This window comes from Sorex araneus, chromosome 11 (assembly GCF_027595985.1).
Source record: "Sorex araneus isolate mSorAra2 chromosome 11, mSorAra2.pri, whole genome shotgun sequence".
NCBI lineage: Eukaryota > Metazoa > Chordata > Mammalia > Eulipotyphla > Soricidae > Sorex > Sorex araneus.
The window spans coordinates 4,392,870-4,409,231 of NC_073312.1; the positions used below are offsets into that span (position 1 = coordinate 4,392,870).

At 66.3% G+C, this 16,362-nt stretch overlaps 1 protein-coding gene across 3 annotated transcripts in view; it reads left to right on the forward strand.

Annotated features, from left to right (window-relative positions):
* CTBP2 (C-terminal binding protein 2) overlaps positions 1-16,362 on the forward strand; it is a 66,743-nt gene that overhangs the window by 18,636 nt on the left and 31,745 nt on the right. For all 3 annotated transcript variants that reach the window (XM_055118742.1, XM_055118740.1, XM_055118741.1), the window contains exon 2: positions 12,011-12,113. The gene's annotated coding sequence lies outside the window, so the exon portion shown is untranslated. The remainder of the gene's footprint in view (positions 1-12,010; positions 12,114-16,362) is intronic.

Below are 16,362 nucleotides of genomic sequence, written 5' to 3' on the forward strand. Positions count from 1 at the left end.
ATGTGTGCACGTGTGTGCACATGTGTGCATGTGTGCGTGTACGTGCATGCACTATCTCCCTGGCGTGTCCACCTTGGCAGGCTCTGCATATCTTCCCGCATGCCCCGTGTCGGGTGGAGGCTGGTAGTTCGAGGGGGCCCAGGGGGACCCAGGTCCGCACCCCCGTGGGGCCGCGTGTCCACGGTTGCCCCAGTGGCCGTCGGAGCCGGGCATTCCCGCCGGGGGCTGGGTGCCGAGCGTCAGCTTGCGCCATACCATTAAGATTTCCAGCGTGTTTGCTGATTTGTGTTTATTGAAACGAAATTCATTAGGATGATGTGAAAATAGCGCCCAACTGTTTACCACAGCGAGCGCTCGGTTTTGATGTTTCAGGGCCTCGTCTGTTCGCACTTGAATGTCGCGGAATTGGTGGGTAAAGTGTTATGCAGATGAAAACCCATATTTCAGAGGAGGAGTTTTTCCTTGATTCAGATGAGCTTCTGGGGGTATTAAGAGTCCAGGCGTGTGTCGCTGGAAGCAGTGTTGGGGACGGTGGGGGGGGCGGGGCGGGGTGGGGTCCCAGCGCTGTTCCCCACTGCCCGGCTCCTCTCCTCTCCTTCCCAGCCTTCCCCTTGCTCAAGCGCCCGAGTTCGTTGGTTGCCAGCGCAGCGTTTCTGCTGCCTCCTCCTGGGGTGTGCCCGGGTTGGCTGCAGGCTTCCCCCCTTCCCGGTGGTCTGTGCAGAAACCCGGGTCTCCTGGGTCCGAGGCTGGAGGGCCGTGGAGGCTCGTACGCGCTTCAGGGTCTGAGGTGTGTGTTTCCACTCGGGAGCATCATCCTGCTCCTGGCGACCCTTGACAGTCTAGCTGTGAGCACCTCCCGGGGTTCGGGGTGTCACGCAGAGGGGCCCCTGCTGCTGGTTCTCCGCCTCCGAGCTGAGTGCTCCCGCACGGGGCAGGCTCCGTCTGCTTCCTCGGGCTCTGAACCAAGCTGGGTCGCCTTAGCCCCCGTGCTGTCCCGGCCGGGCCCCCAGCCCGCCTTTAGCAGAAGGTCGGGGTGAACTCCCTGTCAGACGGGGGCCTGGGTTAGAGTCGCCCCAGTGTGACCGGAGAACTGTCCGGCTGCTTGCACGGGGCAGGGAGAAGGTGAGTGGTGGAAACAGCACTGCTCCCCACTACTCCCCTCTATTCCCCACTACTCCCGACACTCCCCTCTAATCCCCACTATTCCCCTCTACTCCCCACTACTCCCCTCTACTCCCCTCTACTCCCCTCTACTCCCCACTACTCCCCACTACTCCCCACTACTCCCCTCTACTCCCCTCTACTCCCCTCTACTCCCCACTACTCCCCACTACTCCCTCTACTCCCCACTACTCCCCGACGCTCCCGGCAACCCTCTGGAGGGGGCGGCGGTACCCGCAGGAGGCCCGGAAGGTTCTCAGCTGGCAGTGAGAAGACCCAGAGGTGCCACCTGTGTCTTGCTCCTGTTCTTCCCGGGCTGTGCGTCTGCCGGGGTGTCCAGCGAGGTGCTGAGGGTGCGGCCACTGGCTGGAGCGTGTCTGCATGTGTCTGTGTGTGTGTGTGTGTGTGTGTGTGTGTGTGTGTGTGTGCGCGCGCGCGCGCTGCAGAACCTGCCTGGGGGCGGGTGGGCATCTTGTCTCCATGTGTGTCCTATGTCCGTGTGTGTGGCAGCGCCTGCCTGGTGTTGAGGGAACCGTGTGTGTCCGTGTCCGTGTGAGTCTCTGTGTGTCCGTGTTTGTGTGTCCGTGTGTCTGAGTGTGTCTGTGTGTCCATGTTTGTGTGTATCTGAGTGTGTCTGCGTGTCCGTGTGTCTGTGTGTCCTGGTGTCCGTGTGCCTGCATGTCCGTGTGTCTGTCTGCTGTTGGGCAGACGCCCAGGCCTGGCTTCTTCGTTCTGGGACGAGCTCGGGGCGGTTGGCTGATGGGAGTCAGTGAGGCGGACCCAACACGGCCTCCCTTGGGGCCACCCCAGCCCCCCCCCCCCCCGCCTCTTCCACCCACTTGGGGGTCTCACTCCGCCAAGCCACATCCCCCCTAAGTACTTGGGGCGCGGCTGGGCCAGTCTGGGAGTCCAGCCCAGGTGGGGTGAAAGGAGACACCAGGCTGACCCGGAGGGACCCTCTGGTGCAGGAGCCCGGGGGTCTCCGTGCTCTGCAGCCCCCAGACCCCGGGCATAACCGGCCTCTGCGCCCCTAGAACCCAGACACGCGGCTCGAGAGGCTTGTCTCAGAGGCTCCAGCCAGGCCTGTGTGCGCAGCAGAGCAAGGGCCGGTCCCGGGTTCGAGTGTGGTGCTCTGGCTTGTGACGGGGAGTCGTCCATCATTTGTTCAGCTGGGAGAGGGCCAGGGGGTTTCATGAGGCAGAGAGCGCCCCCCAGAGGCCGCTGGCCGTCTTCGTTACAGGGGTGGGTGGATGGAGGCCAGAGCCACACCAGGAGGGGCTGCGGCTCGTTCCAAGAGCAGGTCGGCTGGTTCGCGGTTGGGCTGGCAGGTGGCCAGCTCGGGCTGGGGGCTCGTGGGTGGGTCACACCCGGCCCCGGAACCGTGCAGAGACGCCCCCTCCTGAGTGCGGGTGGGGCCCTCCCGTCGGGACCCCCACGCGCTCTTTGCCTGAGGGGTCACGGCCCGCTGCCTCTGGCCTCCGGCTCTGGGTAGCAAACAGACACACCCTCACCCGTGTGCGTGGCTCTGCGTGTGCGGCGTGTCTTGGTGGTACATCTCCACACAGTTTTCCTGCTGCCCTGTGACATCACTTCCTGTGGGGGAGCGTCCACCGCCTGTGAAGGGGACTTGGTCGTGTCCAGCAGTGGTTGGTGTGGGCCCTCCTGGCGGTGCAGGGGCCCCACACGTCATCAGCCTCTCTCTGGGGCCGCTTGGTATCTCTGGACACGTGTTCCCGTGTCTCTGGGGCCAGCTCGGGGAGTGGAGTCTGCCCAGACAGTTCCCGTTGCAGGGCAGGGGAAATCACAGCTGCCAGTCAGGGGGTGGTGGCGCTCACCCTCATCCAGTATTGGGCCCTGCCTGAGGGGCTAAAGCAGACCCAGGGGCCACTCATCTCTTGGCCTCCTGGACATTTGAACTAGCGGTTTGGTTTTTCCTGGAACATGTGTGTGTATGTGCGTGTGTGTGCGTGTGTGCACTGGGTGAGCTGAGTTTAGGCTGCACGCTGCGAGGGCAGCAGGGGAGGGAGTCCTGGGCCGTGCCCACGAGGTGTCCAGCCCTCCGGTGCCCGAGGGAGCATGTGCAGTGTGGCGGGAGCTGGGGGCACTGTGACCTGGCGGTGGCTCCTGTGGGTGGGGGGTGGACGCTGACCCTTCGGGCCGTGGACGGGACTGTCTGAGCATGAGGACAGGCGTCCCCCCGTCACTGTCCTTCCCTCCTCTGTAGTCTCTCCCACCCTTGTCCCTTGGGGCCCCCCAGGCTGTGCCACAAGCTCGCACTGGTGTTGCTCCCGGCTACCTCTCCCCAGATCCCCGTTTGTGTTCGTGTGTCGGTGGTGGGGGGTGGCTCAGGTGCTTGGGCGGCCCGGGGCCCGTCCTGGCGGTGCCGGCCCTCACCTGGGGGCCACATGAAGGCAGGCGCTTCCGGCCGTCCTCTGGTCTGTGCCTGCAAAGGGGCCGGGGTCTGTGGGTGGCGCCCCTCCCTGCCTGAGCTCGGGCGTCTCCCAGCCCTGCGTCTCGGGGCCAAGGCTCTGGTCACCCGTGACGCTGCAGTACCTTTGCACAGCACCTCTAGGCGTGTGTGGACACGCGCACACACACTCATTGCGACTCACACACATGCACACATGCTCTCAGTGTGATTTACACACGCTCACTGATTAACACAGACATGAGCACACCCGCTCACTGATCCACACCCACCTTGCATGTGCGTGCACACACACACGTGCACACACACCCACTGGTTACACCCACCTCGCACACGCCCTCCCCCAGCCTCTGGGCCTGGGTCCTGATGCTCCTTCCGTGTTGGTGGGTCCGGCCTGCCCACGCGTCCTGTGATTTGGGCTGCTCGGCCCCGCCCCTCAGGGCAGACCGCCGTGGCCCCATCCGGGCTAGTCTCAGCTTTGCTGTGGGTGTTTGCGTGTGCTCGAACCCGGCCCTCACTCCCACCGCTGCTGGCATGGGGGCAAGGGGCACGCCTGGCCTGCTGGGGGCTCTTGGGGGAGCTGTCCCCCCAGCGCCGTCGCCACTCTCTGCCTTGGTCTCGGGTGGTGCTGGGGAGACCGGCCTGCCAGCTGGGCGTGGACGCTGCTGAGGTGGCCGGCCCAGCTCCCTCGCGGAGCCACGTGGCCTGTTCCTCTGAGCGCTTACCCTCAGCCAGGCGTGGGGGCCCGGGACCCTGGGCTCTCGCTCCAGCAGGGGTGCGGCACGGACCCGGCTCTTTCCTCGCCGCGACACTTTGTTCGGTCGGGGAGGGCTGGCCTGGGAGGCTTATCGGGGCCTCTGGGCGTCTCGGGCCAGATAGCCGCTGTCCTTGCGTGTTTGAACACGCCACTCTGTTACTCCGTCCTCGGATAAGCAACCGAGTATGTAGGTCATTGATTGAGGAGAAGGACTTCGGAGGGCTTCTTGCATCTGATTAACGCTGCCTTACAATCGGCCCGTTGGCGCCCGGCCAGAAGGCGGTCACCCCGGGTTCAGCAGATAGAAGAGAAGGGCGCCGGGACGTGGAGCACCGACCTTCCCGGGTTCGAGGGGTGTGCAGCCGTGTTCCCTGCTCGCCCCGGGCCGGACTTGAGCTGGGAGACGGTGGGTGCCCGGCCGAGCGAGCAGCCTCGGGGAGGAAGGGTCAGGGCGCTCCCCGCCTCCCCGGGATAAATGCCAGCGGTGCATTTCCACGCACACACCGCGCGGCGCGTGCTGTTTGGAATTGCGTATTGAAAGGAGAGCCGCCATCCCCTCGGAAGGTGGGTGACATTTAAGAGATCTGTTGCAGGAGATAGGTCTGACAGCTCCGAATGAGATTTGAAAGACTTTTTCTTTTAAGAAAGAAAATGATTACTTCTATTTTAAATGTCATCACAGAGACATAAACATGTTTAATCAAATTATATATTTAATTTATGTCAAGCGTAGTTTTTATGCTCGCGGCCGAGGCGCGGGGTGTTTCTCCAGCTTCGCCGGCGCCGGTGTTGGTGGACGGAGGGCCTCTGGCTCCTGGACTCTGTGGCCAGCGGGGAGCTCGAAGAACTCAGTACTACTGGAATCCTTCCCCTCTCGTGCTGGGCCCTCCTGGCGTGTCCGGGTGAGAGGGCGGGGCTTGCGGATTCCTCCTGAGGAACATGAAGTCCCCCGGGATTGCCCGGGCGAACCGGGAGCCCCCAGATGGCCACAGCAGAGCCGGCCCAGCGCTGGACCCTCCCCCGTGTGCCTCTGCGTCAGCAGGGCCCGGCTGGACCCCCGAGCTGGGCTCCCCGAGGAAGCAGGGTGCGGGGGGTCGGTCAGCGTGGGCCCCCAGGCTCCGGCCCTTATTCAAGGGAGCCAGGGCCGTGTCCAGCCCCCGGGCCGGGCCTGCTGCCCGCCCAGCTGCCCTGCCTGGTGGGTGGGAAGCCCGGGGCTGTTTTCTCCTTGGCTGGCTGTGCCGGGGGCGGTGCCCGCTGACCCCGTGGCGGGGGCTGGTGGCCGTTGCTGGCCACGCCGGGGGAGAGTGAGGCGAGATGGGGACTCTGCAGAGAGGAGGGTGGGGTCAGTAGCTCCGGGGGTCCGGGAGGTCTTCAGCCTGACTGGGCCACAGGGACAGTTGGAGCAAGAGGAGTGGAACAGAGACCATTTTGTTTGGGGAGGTGGTGCTCAGGGCTCACTCCCGGCTCTGTGCTCAGGGCTGACTCCTGGCTCTGTGCTCAGGGCTGACTCCTGGCTCTGTGCTCAGGGCTGACTCCTGGCTCTGTGCTCGGGGCTGACTCCCGGCTCTGTGCTTGGGGCTCACTCCCGGCTCTGTGCTCGGGGCTCACTCCCAGCTCTGTGCTTGGGTGCGTATTCCCAGCTCTGTGCTCAGGGCTCGCTCCTGGTGGGGCTCAGGGAACCATATGTGGGTGGTGTGGGGATCAGACCCGGCCTCCCTCCCGCCCCCTCACCCGGGCCCTTTTCCTAGTCTCCTTCCTGGGTCACCCCCGCGGGCGCCCCAGCAGCCCGTGACGAGGGGACAGGCTCTTCCCAGCTGGGACTGTTGAGTGGCCTCTTCCTGCTGATGGGGGCTGGGATCGCCCCTGGGCTGAGGTGGGCTGTGCACGGGCGCCCCTGGCTGGGGCCGGGCGGGGAGGCAGCCCCCCCCCGGGTGTGGCACGCAGTGTGCCGTGGGGGGCTGAGTCCGGGTGGGTTTTCCCCTTTGTCGAGGGGGTCTCTGTTCCTGGGTGAGGTGGTCTCCGCGCTCCTGACTCGGCTCTGGGGTCCGCGTCCAGCTTCGTGCGGGGACACAGCCCGGCCTCTGACTTCATTCTTGGACGGGAATCCCGGTGCCCTGAGCACTTCTGCTTTGGCACCGAGTCCCCGCCCCGGGTGCATCTGTGTGTCTGCAGAGCGGCCTGACTCCGGCTTCCCCACCCGTGTCACCAGCAGGCCCTGGGGGTCCTGCCCCGCCCCTCGGGGGTCCTCTAAGGCCCTGCCCCGCGGGGACAGAGCCTGCCCAGCAGGGCTTCCCGGTCAGAAGTGGCTCCTTCCGCCTTAAGGTGTTTCTGGCCTGGGGCTGGGCAGGTGCTCTGTGGGGGCTCCCGGCCCCTCCCTGCTCACCCGCTGCGGGTGGAGGGCCTCCCCCGCGTCTCGGCCCCTGCCCCCAAAGTCACGTCTTGATGCTCTGGCCGTTTGCGCCCCCTCAGCCCGTGTACTTGGGGAGTGAGTGTCAGGGTCACGGTCTGCACAGTGTTGAACTCTGTGAGGCCGGAATTTTCCTACAGTTTTTTGGTTTTTTGTTTGTTTTGTTTTTGCCACCTAACCAACCCCTGGGGACTTTGGGACGTTAAATGATGTTGTATTTTCTTGAAATATCACCTGAGGGCCAGAGAGGTGGTTACAAAGGGGTTAAGGTGCTTGACCCTGGTTTGACCCCTGGTACGCCACAGTGTCCCCGGGCCCAGAGCCAGGCGGCCCTGCGGCACTGCCTTGCGTGGGGCCACGCCCCGCCTTCCCCTCCGAGAGATGGTCGCTTGGTAGGTTCGCGGCGTCTGCAGACTTCTGTTCCGGCCGGCGTGGGAGGTGCCCTTCCAGGGAGAAACTGAGGCAGGGCCGTCATGGGCTGTGTTCTCGGCCTCCGTGCCCGCCAGCAGCTGTGGGGTTCCGGCTCGTTTCTGGGGCTGGTTTGTCTGCTCGGGGCCCAGCGGCCCACTGGCCTGGTGACTCGGGGGTGGGGCGGTCCCTTCCCGGGCCTGGGGTTGAGGCTTCCCCCCACTCTGGGCTTCTCCTGGTGAACCAGGCCGCCTCCTGCTGCCCGCTGTGTGGGGCAGAGGCCAGGCTTCCTCCAGGGCATGTGGCCAGCCCCGGGCAGCTGGCTGTGTGGCCGCGGCCGGCTGGGCCAGGTAGGGTGTGGGCACGGGCTGTGCGCGGCCGTGTGCTCTGCGCGGCCCCAGCCCCCGCACCCCGACTCCTTGCTCCTGCGCTGCGGGACCCCTGGACGCAGATGTCCAGCCCGGCCTGCCGGGCCTCAGGAGGGCACAAAATGGGGGCGGCCAGGCTGATGGGCCGCGCCGGAGGCCGGGTGCGGTTCTGGGTCTTGCCGTTGGACCTTCCTGGGCCCAAGTCAGCGTTCCAGACGGGGCTGCCGGCCGCTGCCCAGAGCCCTGTGCGAGCCCGCGTCAGCCTGGGGTTGGCCTGGAGTGGCCACTGGCTGGGGACATGGGGACCGTTCCTCTTGGGCGCCCTCGGCGACCCTGGGCTGAGACGGTGTGTGCTGCGGGACCCCTGCAGCCAGGTGGTGTGTGGCTTGGCGCCCTGCTAGGGGTCGCTGGGGGGTGGGGCGGGGTGCGGGGCGCTGCTGTCGCACCCGCAGGCGGGGTGTTGCGGATGGGGCTGGAGGCGCCGATGCCCTGGGCGGGACAGGCCCAGGCGCCTTTCCTCGTGGCCCTGGGGTTGGTTCCCGGGTGCTGGGGGTGCCCAGCCCGTTGGCGCAGGCCAGGCTGGCACCGTGTGCCTGGCCCCACTCTCACCCCTCGGCCAGAGGCATTTGTGCCTCTTGCAGCCGGGGCAGGGCCATTGGGGGAGGGGGCACCAGTCCCCCGCCCCCGCCAGGGAAGCCCCACCATGGATTTCCCTGCAGCCGACACCCGAGTGTGCGGGAGATCCAGCCGGGGCCCCGCATGGCCTGGGTCGGGCAGCTGGGCGAGGGGGAGTTTCCGGGACCCTGCTGGAGGTCCCTGTCCGCTGTTCAGATTCTGGGACGCGCTGCCCGCCCCCACCCAGGCTGCGGGGAGGGCGCTTGCCTTGCACCCGGCGGGCCCAGGTTCCATCCCCAGCATCCCTGAGCCCTACCAGGAGTGACCACTGAGCACAGAGCCAGGAGTCAGCCCTGAGCACTGCCGGGTGTGCCTCTCCGCCCACCCCTCCCCCAGAAGAGAAACCCCAAGTTCCAAGTCTGAACCAGGCCTGGGCACTCCCCGGGGCCGTCTCTGAAGGGCGCCTGTCACAGCAGGTGGTGCCACCTCTGAGGGGGCAGGACCAGCGATGGGACTCGGCCGTGACCGGGGGTCCCCGGGTCCCGCCTTTCCCCCTCGTGGTAAAACCGTGGCTGCCGGGGGATAGTTTGGGCTTTGCCGTCTATAGTGAAGGCTGTTCCCCAGCCCCAGAACCCTGAGGACTGGCCGGGTTCCGGAAGGTTCCAGATGAGGCTGGGTCATCCCTGCCCTTGAGCCTCCTGTCTTGCCGCGTGCCCAAGCTGTGCCGCGGCCAGGAGACGGGCCGGGCCCCGGCGGGCCCTGCACGGTAACAGGAGCCGGCGCGCGCGCGCCCTGGGCACCGGAGAAATAATTCATGCCGGTCAGTGCAGGTCAGCGTGTGGGGTGACCAGGACACCAGGAGGCGGTGCTGGCCCCCTCTGCCCTGGGCGGTGAGAGCCGTGGTCCCCCGGGGGTGGGGTGGCTTCCGCCCGCCACCGTGCGCCTGCAGTGGCTGCCGGATGTTTCTGGAAGCTCCGCCCCCACTCTGCGGAGTGGCCGGACACCCGCAAATCCGGAATGTGTCTTTTGGGATCCCCACACAGTGCTCACAGAGCCTGAATGCTCAGTAGAGGGACCCTGGTAGGTTCCGAGTGCCACAGCCCGATGGTGTGGAGAAAGTTCTAGAGCCGGTTCTGCGGGCCTGGGCAGACCTGGCAGAGTCAGGGGGCTGCTGTTTGTCCTGCCCGTGTGCGGCCTCTGTATCCCCGTGGGGGGGTGTACGCATGGGCATGGGCACACGTGCACATGGTTGTGTACGTGTGTGTGCACGTGTAGACACCCTCGGGCCAGCTCCTGTAAAGCTGACTCGGTTTGCTCCGGGCGGGGGGGGGGCCTGGATGGCGCGGCCTGAGGGTCCAGCCTCCCGCAGAGCAGCCCTGGGCCCGCTGGGCTTCGACTCGGCACCCACGTCGGCCCTGTGTCCCTGCTGCTGCCTGGTGCGGCCCTGCCCACACCCTTGTTCCTGACTTTCGTTGTTTGGGCCTTGAGCGACCTGACCGCAAAGCGGCAGGTGGGGGGGTTGGCCGGCCAGGGGGGGGGGTTGGCCGGGCCAGGGCGGCACACACGCTGGGCTTCCTTGAGGCTGGAGTTCGGCTCAGGCTAGCCCCGCCCCCGCGTCCGGGGGGGGGGGGGGTTGGGGGGGCGTTTCTGTGCCTCAGGTCGTCCCGGAGAGCGTGGTTGGGGGTTGGGGGAAGGCCTCCTGCACGGGCACCGCGGGGCGCTCTTCCCCCACACCCCCGCCAAAGAAATAAAAAATGAAATCCTCTTCGGGGTCGTGAAGTTTTACTTAGCGAACAGTTCCCCCCCCTCCGTTCCTTTCCAGAAGAAATACTTGGCAAAGGCAATGCGAGTGTAGTTTTCTTCTCTTTGGGGAGCTTACATGAGTGTGTGTGTGTGTGTGTGTGTGTTCATGCACGTGCACATACGTCTAATCTCCACGAGCATTTGTCTGCCTGCAGAGCCTTGCACACAAGAAGGTAGCCCAGGCCCAGCCGTTCGAGATGTGGGATCTCAATTTTGCTGTGCAGCTCCTGGTTTACTTTAAGTTTCTGGGCATACGTGAGGGTCCTTGGCGATCACTCCTGGCAGTGCTCGGGGAGCCGTAGGTAGTGCCGGGCATTGAACCAGGGTCACTGCGTGCCAGGCAAGTGCCACTGTGCCGGGCCCCTGCAGGCCTCATTCTCTGCTGCGTGGGGAGCAGGCCAGTCTGGACTGTGGCGGTTAAGGTGGAGGCGTTCAGCCCCCGTGTCCGACCCTCCTAGCTCAGAGGCCGGGGGCCCGACGGCACGTCCAGCCGGCTGAGAAGGTGCTTGAGCATAGCTGGCGGGATGGGTTTTGAAGGGCGCGTAAGAGTTCTCGCAGGAAGTTCCCCATCTCGGATTGCTTCTTGGCCGTGGGTGCCCAGCGGTGTGGGCTGCGGGATTGGTGGCCGCAGCGGGGGCTGTGTCTCCTCTTCCTCCCACCTGGTTGGTGCTGGAAAGCCGGGTATGGAGGGTTAGGGTTATTGGGGGGGGGGGGGCGGGAAGGCCCACCCAACAGTGCTCAGGGCTGGCTTCAGACTCTGAACTTGGGTCACTCCTGGCCGTGCTTGCGGGACCGTGGCGGGTGCTGGGGCTTGAACCTGGGTCAGCGCCCTCCCCACCGTGCCGTCTCGTGGGCCCCCACCCTGTGGATCCATTTCTGCCCCGGGGTGCTTGGTCTCGGTGGCCCTGGGGGCCGAGTCCCTGGTTCCCTGGCCGGGGCTGGTCTCCAGCTGGGCGTCACCTCCTTGCAGATGACATTCGGGCAGGACCGTCCGGGCAGCCGCTGGTCCTGCTCTCTGGCCTCGTCCCCGGGGCCCTCCAGGAGCCGGGGTGTGTGTGTGTGGGGGGGGGAAAGCGTCCCATGCTGTTGTTTTCAGAGGAGAGAAATTGCGTGACGCCCTGCCCGTCCCGGGTCTGAGGGCCGAGGGAGGGGAGGGCAGCTGAGCAGCGGCGACGGTCATTTCATGCTGCTTTAGTGACCGGCATCCCAGGAGCGGGGCTCGCTGGAGCGGAAAGGCCTCGGCAGGAGGCCTGTCCCCTCCTGCCCCCCGCCACACACTCACACACACACACACACACACACACACTCACACACTCGAGGTTGGCTTGTCCGGGCCCAGAGCTGCCTCACCACCTGCCCGCCCGTGGGAAAGCCACAGCCGACAGCCCCTGGCCCGGCTGGCCGCCTGCTCCGGGGAGCCCCCTGGGGGTGGCAGGACCAATTTCTGGAGCCGGAAGTGGTTCCGCCAGCGAGGAGGTCGTCGTGGGCTCCCTCCCCGTGCCCCCGAGAGGGAGGCCGTGGCCCTTCACCGTGGCGCGCCGAGGAAGTGCGGTTTCACCGAGCGTCGGGGTTGAATCCTTAACCAAGGAGTCAGTTTCGGTGGCGGGTGCAGACGCTTCCCGTGACCGGGCGGCCGGTGCCGTGGCCGGTGTCGGCAGTTGTGCCAGTGGCACTGCGAGGCCCGGGCTTGTGTGTGTGGCCGTGGGTGATCCCGTAGCCCCTCCGCCCGCCCTCGCTGGCCCCCGGGTCTTGGTCGTGCGTCCCTCTGCCGGAACCTGGCGCTGGGAAGCAAGTCCGTGGTGTCTCCACGGTGGGCGCGTGCCCCCTCCCCTCCACCCCTGCAGGGTCTGGCCACGTGGCTCCGGGTGCGGGTCGAGGGAAGGGGTCCGTTTGTTCTGGCGCTCTGCTGTCTAATCGGGGCTGGCGTGTGGCGAGAGCGAGACAGTGTGTTGAGCGAAACCGTTTCGTCCGCCGGGAGCTGGGCCTCGAAGGCGCTGGAGAGGAGGGCGGGTGCCGACGGTGGGTGCCGACGGCCGCCTCACTGAGCCTCTCTGCCTCTGCAGGTCTTCGGCGCGTCTGAGGCCTTGAGCCAATGAAGTTGGAGCCCCTCAGAGGAGACACGGCCGGCCCGGCGTGGGAGCTGTAGGCTCGCGGGGTGCCCTCTCGGTGAGTCTGCGCGTGCTCGCTCCCCGGGGGGGAGGGGTGGGGGATGCCAGCCCCGGGGGGCCCTGGGCCCGGCTCGTTGCAGGGGCCTATTGATTGTCTTTCAATTAATTGCATCTGGTATTTTCATTTCTCAAAAGCAAAAGACGAGTAATTAAGTCCCGAGCAATCCAGTTCCGGGGACGGGGGCTCTGCCGGGGCGGCCGTGGAGATAAGTCGGCGGAACCCGACTCCTAGGAAACTCGGGCGGGATGGGAGTGATGTCAGGGCCGCTCGCCGTATTAATTACGAGGAATGAGAATGAATCAGGGCGGGCGGCCGCCTCCCGCCTCCCCCTGTGGCGTGAGGACCGTGACAGATGGCTGCGCGGCTCTGGCAGCGCGGGGGCTGGGCGGCTCCGCGCGGGGGCTGGGGGGGGGCAGGGTGCGGGCGCGCCCCGGCCCACTGTGCGCTGGGGTGGCGCCCTCTGCCCGCCCGGGCTCAGGGGTCCCGCGCCAGCCCCGGCCCAGAACCTGGACCTTCCCCGACGATGCTCAGCGGCAACTGGCCAGAGATGATTTTTTTTTTAATCTTTTTTTTTTTTTAAAGGTTTTGTTGAAACTGACAGTGTCACATTTACTTGTTTGGGTTTGGGGCCCTACTGGCCATGCTTGGGGCTCCGTGCTCCTGGCTCCGTGCTCCTGGCTCCGTGCTTAGGGTTTGCTGTCCAGAGTGTCTGCTGGACACGGGCCTGGGCCCCTGGGCATGCTCTGCCACCATCGCAGCTACTCTGAGCCCCGCGAGATTGCCTCTGGGCTCCGTCTCCTGCCCACTGACTGACCCCAGGGTGGGGCTGGGCCAGGCGGTGTGTGCTCAGGGTCACTAGAAATGTTGGGTCTGGGGCTGGAGCGACAGCCCGGCGGGGAGGGCGTTTGCCTTGCACACGGCTGACCTGGGTTCGATTCCTGGGTCCCCTGAGCACTGCCAGGAGTGATTCCTGAGCTCAGAGCCAGGAGTCACCCCTGTGCATCGCCGGGTGTGACCCAAAAAGAAAAAGAAAAAAGGCGGGTGCGATGCTCCTTCGTGAGCACCAGCCTGGGAGTGTCGCTGTCTCCCCGTGGCAGGAGGCGGCTGTGCCCTCCCCCGCCCTGCGCCCCCATCGGCCCTGAGGGACCCAGGGTGGTCAGGCTGTGTGGACCTGGCCTGGCCTGCTGACCAGGAGGGCCCGGGACACCCATGTGGCAGCTTGGACCTTGGGGAGGGCGAAGCAGCTTAGGCCGGGGACACGGGCCTGCCTCTCCTCTCCTCTCCTCTCCTCTCCTCTCCTCTCCTCTCCTCTCCCCTCCCCTCCCCTCCCCTCCCCTCCCCTCCCCTCCCCTCTCCCCTCCCCTCCCCTCCCCTCCTCTCCCTCCGTCTCCTCTCTCCTCTCCCTCTCCCTCTCCTCTCTCCCTCCCTCTCCTCTCCCTCCCTCTCTGTCTCCTTCCCCCTCCCTCTCCCTCTCTCTTTCCCTCCCTCTCTTTCCTCTCCCTCTCTTCCCTCTCCCTCTCGTCCCTCTCCCTCCTCCCTCCCTCTCCCTCTCTCTTTCCCTCCCTCTCTTTCCTCTCCCTCTCTTTCCTCTCCCTCTCCTCCCTCTCCCTCCTCCCTCTGTCTCCCTCTCTCCCTGTCTCCCTCTCTCTCCCTCTCTCTATCTCTCTCTCTCTCACCCCCCTCCCTTCCCCCCTCCCTCCCTCCAGACACCCTGAGGGCCCCGTCCTGTGCCCTGGGGACATCTGGGATCAGTGTCCGGTGCTGGCATTAGTGGCGTCACGCATGTTCTGGTGACGGTTTCCTGTGCACCTGCTCGGACGATCTGACGATCCCGTTGTGTGCCGCTTCTGGCACACGTGTGTTCCGGGCTTCGCTGGTGGGTGGCCCCTGGCAGAGCTGGGCCGGGGGGTCGCTGCTGGGGGGTGGGGGGGTCTGTCTGGGCTCGCCCGGGCCCTGGTCGGGGGGTGTGGGGACGCAGCGCTGAGGAGGGGCCGTGTGGCCCTGGGAGGGAGCCTGCTGTCCCTGCACCGGGACCCTCCTCGGGGCCAGTCTCGGCCCGGCCACTCCCTAGTTGCAGCTGCTGCCTAGGACCCCTCTGCCCCTGCCCCTGCCCCGTGGGTGCCGCCCGCCCCACCCCTGCAGCTGGCCAAAGCAGCACGAGGGGCCCTGGGAGTTGACCTGGGGGCATCTCAGAGGCCGAGACGGTCACACAGGCTGGGAGGACCCGGCCCGAGCCCCTCCCCCCACAGCATCCGGTCACTCAGCCCCTCTGCTGGGCCTGGGGCGTTCTCCCGGCCCCTGGGCCTTGGCATCTCTGCTCTTCCCTGCCCAGAGGCACGTGTGGCCGGTGCCCACAGCCATGGTCAGCCGGGCCTGTGCCTCTCTGTGTGCCCCAGCACAGCCCCTGCCCGGGCGGCCGCTCACACCCCGGCCCTGGGGTCTGGGCTGTCCCCGAGCCCGGCCCTGTGCAACTGCTGGCCCTCGGCAGGGGCCGGATTGGGGGAGTGCCGCTGCCCGGGTCACTCCCAATGGGGTCAACCGGGCTGGCCACCTGCAGCCATGCCCGTCTCTGGGCCGAGGAGGGTCGTGCCTGGTCTTGGACAGACTGGGGGGGGATGACGGCGAGACTGGCCCTGCCCTGCGTGTCCAGGGGTGGCCTCTCGTGGGCTGTCGTGGGCTGCCCATGCCCACCCCCATTCTAGGCCCGGCCAGCCACCTCACACTGCGGGGGGGGGGGGGGGCCCTGCCTCAAGGGGGCCCTGGGTGAGCCTGGCGGGAGGCGGTGGCCAGAGTGGGGCCAGGGGAGGGGGATGGAATTGTCTCCCTGCAGCCAGGGCACGGGGGTCTGTGATTGCCCGTGGGTGGTGAGTATTCTCCTGTAGAGCCTGCCCTGCCTCCCTCCTCCTCTCCCCCTCCTCCTCCCTCTCCCTCTCCCCCTCCCCCTCCCTCCCTTCCTCTCCCCCTCCCCTTTCTTCCCTCCCTCCCTTCCTCTCCCCTTCCCCTTTCTTCCCTCCCTACCTTCTCTCCTCCTCCCTCCCTCCCCCATCCTCCCTCCCTTTCTCTCCCCCTCTCCCCCTCCCTCTCCCCCTCTCCCCCTCTCCCCCTCCCTCCTTCCCTCCCTCTCCCCCTCTCCCCCTCCCTCCTTCCCTCCCTCTCTCCCTCTCCCCTTCTCCCTCCCTCCCTTTCTCCCCCTCCCCCTCCCTCTCCCCCTCCCCTTTCTTCCCTCCCTCCCTCCCTCCCTCCTTCCCTCCCTCTCCCCCTCCCTCCTTCCCTCCCTCCCTCTCTCCCTCTCCCCTTCTCCCTCCCTCTCTCTTCTCCTCCCTCTCCCCCTTCCCCCCCCCTCAGTTTTTGGGTCACCCCTGGCGATGCACAGGGGTTCCTCCTGGCTCTGCACCCAGGAGTCATTCTTGTCAGTGCTCAAGGGGCCATATGGGATGCGGGGATTGAGCCGGGGTCGGCTGCTCCCCCCCCACCCCCGTGCTGTGCTTGGCTCTCTGGGTGCCGTCGGTGGCGGGGCACTGCTCTGGGCTCAGTGACGGGTGACCGGCATCTCTCTGAACGCGGCTCCCCTGGACGCACGCGAGAGGCCGTCACTGCCCTGGGAAGCCCGTTCCCAAGCGGCCCCGGGCTCCCTGAGCACTGCTGGGTGTGGCCCCCAAGCAAACACAAGAGAAAACAAACGGAACCGGCTCGAAGCCCGCCCTGCCAGCCTCGCTCGCTCGCGGCCGGGGTCCCGGTGTCACGCGTTTCTGGAGCGAGGTTTCCCACGCTCTCGCGCCTGTCGCCTGGTCCCGGGCGCCTCCCGGGGCCCCGCGTCTCCGGGGCCCACCGCTCGCAGCTGAACACAGTAGCTTTGTTTATCTGACGGATTCGTTTATTTTTGGCAAACTTGGCAACTCCCACCTGGCCCCCTGCTGTTAAAAATAAAGTCTTCCTGGTTAGCTGGGGCCATTAGCCACTCAGTCTTTCCACGCAGCAGTTAAGACAATTCCCCCAGACTCGTACCCGCTAAGGACAAATCGGAGGCTTTCAAAGGAAAACGCTGCGTAACTCGCAGGGCCCACACGTGCGCGCGCGCGGGGCCCCCGTGGAACCTTCTCCGTGCTGATCTCGGGCCGCGGCCGCGCGGTGACATTTATACATATTTCATCGCGCCGTTTCCTTAGGCCCGGCGCGCAAACAAATCAATTTCCCAGCAGTCTGCTATTTAAAGGCAACCGGGCTGCCCAAGGCGTGAGGCCGGCCG